An 8,495-nucleotide genomic window follows, 5' to 3' on the forward strand; every position below is an offset into this window, starting at 1 on the left:
CAGCCTTTCTTCCTGCTGAGGTTGATAAATGAGTACCAACACAGGTTGGGTGATATTGTATGTATATTTGTTCTATATGAAGCATAAGTGCTATATATTAACACATCATTATCATTTGGCCTTGGACGTCTGCTTGCCTTCACAGTAATTTGGTAATATGGGCCTATACACACTGATATTAATGATACATATGGCGATCCGTTCTTGTATCCAATTTATATCACTTTACAGTGATACCGTAACCATATTTTTCGTAGTGTACTTAGAAACAATGCTATGTGATGACAGTTCCAGTTGTGTAAAGGGGTGAAATGTTGTGTTCCATCGCTTCCTGTGATATCACTTCAGAGTGGGGTCAGATGACATCACTTCCTGTGATATCATCAGAGTTCAAGGGTCCTGTGATGTCACTTCCGCTACCCCTGACATTTTGGTGAAATGACATCCCTGGCTAATTGATGCATACACTTGATTATGAATACCCTGGACTTGACGGTCAACACGGCAAAATCCTACACTACGGTTTGCAACAGAGGCAAGAAAGTGAGAAATATGCCAACAATGCCAAGCAATGGATCCCAGATCCCCAGTGTTTCGGAGTGTGATTATCTGAGGATTCGCTTCTCCCCTGACCTAATGGGAGATGGTCACCTCAGGAAGCCGGCTACAAGCGTGAAACATATGATAAGGGCGAAGGGAGGTTACACTAACCATGACTATGTGCAAAGGTCAACCTCTCCACATGATTCTCAGGGTGCACTGTACACACACGAAAGCGGGCGCGATACACGGTCCATCTTATGGGGCGTGTCCAACAGTTCCAACCTTGACAATAACTGTTGTATCTTGCGAGATCTGCTTCAAACCACGCGGGGCAGATCAAACTAAGTCTAGCTTTGGGGGAGGATGAGTGTTGCTCAGAACCAGTTTTGCATAGTTGTGCATATGGCCGAACCTTAAGGTCACTCTCACACAGAATATTATTACAGAGCTATTAATAAGGGGGTGGTGGGGGTGCTTTTAAAATCCCTTGGCTTGTCTACATAAAGTCTACAAAAAATCCTACAGTTGTTATCTGATGCGAATAAACTTGAAAACGAAAGACTTGTTAAAAGCTTTCTCGACAATAGAGAGAAATCTCTGAGCTTCCCCGTTCCTGACAAAGACTTGGGCACAGACACCGAGCCAAATGAAACACACCCCCAGACCATATCCATATCCAAACCTACCACCCCCGTTCCCACTCACTTAATACCCAATTGCCTCGGAAATACCACCCTGAAAATTGCACTCCTAAATACCAGGTCACTCAACAAACACTCTCAAGATGTGCATGATTACATCACCCAAGACAACTTGGACATACTATTCCTCACGGAAACTTGGTTGCAAGAACCTATAGGCCCAACTGTCGATAGCGCTGTCCCCCACAATTACAACATTTACTACGAAAATCGGACATCAGGTAAAGGAGGGGGGGTAGCTCTAATAGCTAAACAGACTCTGAAGCTGTTCACTACTAAAACCCTTTGCACGGGTTGCGAAGTTCTTCATCTAAAACTCACGCCCTCTAACAACCATTGTATTAACTTCATCGTCCTATATAGACCCCCTTCACTGATCACAGACTTCAATGAAGAATTATGTCATATCTTGAATAATTTGAAGGGAACTAATACTGGGACTATCCTTTTGGGCGATCTGAATAGATGGCCAGGTAACCCCTGCGACAAAGAGGCTATAAGCCTAGAAACAAGCCTAACAAACATTAATTACCACATCGCTAATAAGGGCTCCACCTGCACCTCTGGTAATCAACTTGATTGGATTATCACAAATAATGTTTAATTGACAGTGACCGATACCATTCCATGTATATGGACAGACCACTACAAAGTTGAAGCTACATTCTCCCCCACTTTCAAAGCTGTTCATTTTGATAATTCCCCTAAACCGGTTCTAAGCAGAAACTTTAAGAAAATCACACATGACATTCTCAAAGAAGGTCTTACTCATGTCATGAACAATACGCCAGAAAATGATTCTTGTGAAAACATCATCCACAATTTCAATAATCATTTCCAGGAGATTTTCGATAAACATGCGCCGCTTAAAAACAAACAGGCTCGCCCCAACCCTAACCATCAGCATTGGTACATACCGGAATTGAGCACCTTTAAAATAGCTAAAAGGAAATTAGACAGAATATGGCACAAAACCCCTTCAGAGGAAAATAAAGAAAACTGGAAAAAATGTGACCTTTCATATAGAGCTAAACTGGTTGAAGTAAAAAAAGAATAATATAATACTCAAATCATCAGTGCTTCTAACTCCACTGGAAAATTGTTCCAAATCCTAAAATCTTTCGAAAAACCACCCACTCTCTCTTCACCCTTCCAACCAACCTTGACCGACTGTGAAGCAGTTCAACTTGCTTTCTCAAATAAAATCAAAAAAGCCAGAGACTCCATTATAAATTGCAAAACATCAGATCCGCCACCACCTGCGCAACCTAAGGTGACGTATCCTGTCTCAGACATCCCTAAATTTACATTTTCACCAGTTTCCATCGAAGACATGAACAACACTCTTTCTTCCATAAATTGCACCACTTGCGCCGAAAACATCATACCTCCGAAACTTATTCTTGATAATGCTGAAATCTTCTCCCCTTTTTTCCGTCGCATGACAAATGCTTCCTTTAGGGACCGGAAAGTACCGACAGAAATTAAACCAGTCACATTCACCCTCCTAGCCAAGAAACCCGGACTAGATCAACAAGACCCCACCAACCTCAGACCCATTACTAATTGTAACTTTCTTCTGAAGGTACTCGACAAAATAGCAACCAAGCAACTGCAAGATTATGTAGACCAACAAAGCCTGCTACACCCCCAACAATCGGGTTTTAGAGGTGCCCATAGCACAGAGTCAGAATTGCTGGACTTACAGACAGAAATGCTGAGTATCCTAGACAGAGGCAAAACAGGTTTGTTAATCCTCTTGGACCTCTCAGCGGCTTTCGATTTGTTAGATCATGGGAAGCTCCGAGAGGCCCTAGGCGCAGCTGGTAACTGCTCCCATGATGCAATAGATTGGGTATCATCATTCCTAGAAGACAGGAACTCAAAAATCAACTGGCAGGTCACTCCACCTCACCCAAACCTGTAGACTGCGGCGTCCCTCAAGGAGCCAGTTTCTCTCCTTTGCTTTTCAATGTATACATCCGTTGCCTTTGTACTCTTTTATCGCAGCTTGGAATTTTTTTCACCAATTTCGCTGACGATACACAGCTCATCTTAGAGTTGAGTGGAAACCATTCCTTAGACAACGAGAAGTTATCGATTATCTATAACACCATTGAAAACTGGATGTTAACACACTGGATGTGTCTTAATAGTTCTAAAACGGAACTTATGACCTTTGGAAGCGCTAAAGCCTTAAAAAACCTTGGCTCTGACTATTCCACCTTCACTATAAAAGACTCCACCATTAAGGTATCAAATAAGGTCAAAACCTTAGGTATTTATTTACAATCTTCCCTAGGTGCAGAAGCCCAAACCGCTTATTTAAAGCGAAATTGTCAATATTATCAAAGGCTTCTCTGCCAGATCAGACCATTTCTTAACATCAAGAACAGTGCCACGATAGGGAGAGCTGCCATCCTGTCTCGCTTGGACTATGGTAACGCGTTAATGCTTGGCGCTAGCAATAATTGCCTGAAACAATGCCAGATTATTCAGAATAATGCTGTCAGGTCCATCACTAACAAATCTAAGCGAGAACACATCACCAAAGACAGAAATGATCTCCATTGGTTGGCAGTGAAGGAACGGATCCTGTTTAAATCACTAACCCTAACCCACCGATGTCTCTACGGCACGGCACCAGCATACCTTAAGAAAAAGTTCAGGTGGCATGAGCCAAGTCTTAGCTTGAGATCCGCCAAGCAAGGACTGATCAATCCTAGCCTTCCAGGCAAAGCCTCTGGTCTCGGTTGAGCTTTTCCGAGTTTGGCAACTTCCTACTGGAACAAACTGCCTTGCAGCCTTAGACTGGAAAGCAACACCCAACTCTTTAGGAGGCATCTGAAGACCTTTCTCTTCAAATAACTAGGCAATTTCTATACCGAATCATGTTGCCATCTTTCTGCCCCCCTCTCTTTACTGTCTTTTGTGTCGTCCTGTTAATCTTCGTCCTTGTGTCTTTTTCGCGCCCTGATGCTTGCGAGCTACGGCGAGTTACACATAAATAAATAAATAAAATAAAGCCCACATTGATGCACACGCACTTTTGTCCTTACATTGTATTATGGAGAAGTCATTGCAAAATAAATGTAAAACATGTTTTATTTCTCATGCGAAAGATTCACGTGAGTCTAGAGAGCTTTTAACTTCTTTTCATCGTAAACATGTCATCATTTGTACTTTAGACCCTTTGCAGGATTATTTTACATGGAGTCACAAGACTCATGACAGGTGGCTGATCACAAGAGCACGTGTTCAGTGCCTGCCACTAAAAGCTATGACTGCAAAATGGCAGGGACACCCCAATGGTACCAGCCGCCCACTGTGCCGTGAATCCATTGAAGATTCTCTTCATGTTGTCATGTTTTGGCCTGCATATTACACACCAGAAAGCGAACAACTGTCTCGGTTCAATGTGATTTTGTTCAGTGTCACCCTGCACTATGTTGCTTTCTCTCAGAAACTCCACCCTGTGCTACCAGGGCCTGGTTGTTGTCAGACAGGCATTTAAGGTAAGAAAGGATTATACTGGTGTTGCATGTACTTTGTAAACATGCAGATTTTCAAGTGAAAATGTGTTTTATGATATGAGCTGTTTTTGGAAATTTTATTCTGAAATAAACAAAATGATTGACGGCTAAACAAATCAGCTGGGTTGGCATCCTTCCCAGGCTTATGCCCAATTTTAAATTTTTAGTCCTGCAGCTGTAATGCCATCTTTTTGTTTGAGGTAGCATGCATGCTTCTATTTCGAGGTAGCATGCATGCTTCTATTCGAGGTGGCAGGGATGCTTCTTTTCAAGAAATCATGCATGCTTCTACTTGAGGTAGCATGCATGCTTCTATTTGAGGTAGCATGCATGCTTCTATTTGAGGTAGCATGCATGCTTCTACTCTAGGTAGCATGCATGCTTCTTTTCGAGGTAGCATGCATGCTTCTATTTGAGGTAGCATGCATGCTTCTATTTGAGGTAGCATGCATGCTTCTATTCGCGGTATCATACATGCTTCTTTTCGAGGTAGCATGCATGCTTCTATTTGAGGTAGCATGCATGCTTCTATTCGCGGTATCATGCATGCTTCTTTTTGAGGTATCACGCATGCTTCTATTTGAGGTAGCATGCATGCTTCTATTCGCGGTATAATGCCTGCTTCTTTTCGAGGTAGCATGCATGCTTCTATTCGAGGTACCATGCATGCGTCTATTCGAGGTATCATGTATGCGTCTATTCGAGGTAGTATGCATGCTTCCATTCGAGGTACCATGCATGCGTCTATTCGAGGCAGCATGCATGCGTCTATTCGAGGTAGTATGCATGCTTCTATTCGAGGTAGCATGCATGTGTCTATTCGAGGTAGTATGCATGCTTCCATTCGAGCTACCATGCATGCTTCTATTCGAGGTAGCATGCATGCATCTATTCGAGGTAGTATGCATGCTTCCATTCGAGGTAGCATGCATGCTTCTATTCACGGTATCATGCATGCTTCTTTTTGAGGTAGCATGCATGCTTCTATTCGCGGTATCATGCATGCTTCTTTTTGAGGTATCATGCATGCTTCTTTTCGAGGTAGCATGCATGCTTCTATTCGAGGTACCATGCATGCGTCTATTCGAGGTAGCATGCATGCGTCTATTCGAGGTAGCATGCATGCTTCCATTCGAGGTACCATGCATGCGTCTATTCGAGGTAGCATGCATGCGTCTATTCGAGGTAGTATGCATGCTTCTATTCGAGGTAGCATGCATGCGTCTATTCGAGGTAGTATGCATGCTTCTATTCGAGGTACCATGCATGCTTCTATTCGAGGTAGCATGCATGCATCTATTCGAGGTAGTATGCATGCTTCCATTCGAGGTAATATGCATGCTTCCATTCGAGGTACCATGCATGCTTCTATTCGAGGTAGCATGCATGCGTCTATTCGAGGTAGCATGCATGCGTCTATTCGAGGAAGCATGCATGCGTCTATTCGAGGTAGTATGCATGCTTCCATTCGAGGTACCATGCATGCTTCTATTCGAGGTAGCATGCATGCGTCTATTCGAGGTAGAATGCATGCTTCCATTCGAGGTAGTATGCATGCTTCCATTCGAGGTACCATGCATGCTTCCATTCGAGGTACCATGCATGCTTCTATTTGAGGTAGCATGCATACGTCTATTCGAGGTAGCATGCATGCGTCTATTCGAGGTAGCATGCATGCTTCTATTCGAGGTAGCATGCATGCATCTATTCGAGGTAGCATGCATGCTTTGATCGCTTTGGATAGTGAGGAGCGCCTGAGCATCTGTGACTACTGTGAATGGGTGAAAATGTTAACAGGCCGACACAACCGCCAGGGTCCCTTTTTAAAAAAAAATCTTTCTTTATTGGTATTTAAAACAACTAACAACCAATGCTAGCAAAAGGCAATGAAAGAAACACCCCATTCCCTTCCTCCCTCCCCGGTACATTCTTGCGATCGGCTTCTTTCTGCTTTTGTAGGAACTTGTGTGATAGTCCATTGAGCAGTGTTCGTAGGGGCCAGCGTGCTGTACATGGTTACCACATAAACATGTCCCAAAAGGTTCTGCTGTCAGCAGTTCGGGATTGCCAAATTGTCCTATATGGCCTTTCCTCAGGCAGTCCCATCGCAGGAGCCGCATGCGATGGGTGTGCTTATGCCGCCACCCTGGCGAGTCACTGTACATTGATGAGCTCCATTCGGTTCTCCTGTCCTACATTGGGGTTAGCATTGTGAAGTGAGAGATCCGTTATCTCCATTGTCTGATCAGGTAGAGCGTAGATGCATCCCAGGTTTGCCTAGCCCCCCCAACGGTTGCCCAACATCTAGTTTCCATGTCGTTACAATACAAAATATCTGCAGACCAATGGGCTATCTTCGGGCATTGTTTCCCACCCCACATGATCGCCACTCTCCGTTTAGCCAAAATCCGTAGTAGACTCGCTAATTTCCTAGTGCTTTTAGGTATTGATTTGGTGTAGCCCAATAGGCCCACCACTGGGTCTGGTTCTATTGTCTGTCCTATGATACCACTAATCACCTTAAAGACCTCTTCCCAGAACTGCTTGATCCCCCCGCATTGCAACGCCACATGGAGAAACCCCGCTTGGTTGCAGTCACATATGGCGCATCTCTCAGAGGCCTCCGGGGAGAATTCCTTGGACTGAGCTGGGGTGTAATAATATTGCTGTAAGTATTTGAAGTGGATCAGTTTGAATCTCATATTGCTTGTGCGTTTTCTTATCATCTCACAGCAGTATCCCCACGCTACCATCGACACATCCCTCCCCAGTGTACGCTCCCAGGCTTCCCTGTGGGGGGCTAATGTTACAGGTCCACAGGTTAGAGCCATGGCATACATTTCCCTGTATCATCGTACCCAGTGCGTTCGCAGTTGGAGGTTGTCCAGGGAAGGAGGTGAACAGTCGCTGTAAGGTCCGCTGCCCTTGTGGCCATGGGCGTGCACTCTGTGTTCCTTCTGACCCCTACTGCTGAGGCAAGCATGTCTCCTTGCTTGTCCGCCCCTTGGCTACCCTTCCTTTCGAGCCCCCATGCTTCACACTGGAAAGCCCCCCGGTAGAGGTCATAAAGGGCCCCCCCCGCGACGAGCCAGCGCTCCTTCCTCTGCCGCTCCTACCTGCCAGCCACACGCCTCTCCGGTGCTTGCTGATGGTCGCTCGCCCTCTGCTCCGCACTCCTAGTGCCACAGTAAGATTTTCTTCTGACGATCCTTTCCACAACACCTGAAGTATAATGTTGGCTAGAAAAACTGCTCCTGCTGCAGGGGGGAGCGGATGTGCAACGAGCCCACTCCCCCCTGCAGTACCTATATATAGGGGCCATTTTTTCTGTTTCCTGCACCTCCTTACTGAGGAAGCAGGATGGGGTGGGGGGGAAGGGCCCCTCTGCCCTGTTATGCCTTTGGGGCTGCGACATCTGCTTTACTGGATGCTACAGTATTCCATTCAATGGTTTTAAAAGTATTCTCGAGATTATAAAGATCCTTAAAAATGAGGATTGGTGACATGATATATTTTGCCTGAAGTAAATATTTATTTGAAACTAGGTGGATTTTTATCATAATTGTTCTTTTATAACAAGCTTAATACCAAGGAATTGTTTCTAAGCAGGGATCGGGATTCGAACCTGTGTTGCCACCTGTATTGTCTTGCTTCCAAGGCAAACACGTTACCCCTGAACTCGTTACCCCTGAGCTATCCTTCCTCCCCATTGGTGAAC

The 8,495-nt window shown here is 44.7% G+C and overlaps 1 protein-coding gene across 1 annotated transcript in view; it reads right to left on the bottom strand.

Moving 5' to 3' along the window:
- LOC138453081 (seminal plasma protein pB1-like) overlaps positions 1-8,008 on the bottom strand; it is a 420,884-nt gene extending 412,876 nt beyond the window's left edge. Inside the window, exon 1 of the mRNA XM_069605590.1 lies at positions 7,894-8,008. The gene's annotated coding sequence lies outside the window, so the exon portion shown is untranslated. The remainder of the gene's footprint in view (positions 1-7,893) is intronic.
- Positions 8,009-8,495: the final 487 nt, after the last annotated feature.

The sequence above is a fragment of the Ambystoma mexicanum genome, chromosome 4p (genome assembly GCF_040938575.1).
Source record: "Ambystoma mexicanum isolate Mex_15411 chromosome 4p, UKY_AmexF1_1, whole genome shotgun sequence".
NCBI lineage: Eukaryota > Metazoa > Chordata > Amphibia > Caudata > Ambystomatidae > Ambystoma > Ambystoma mexicanum.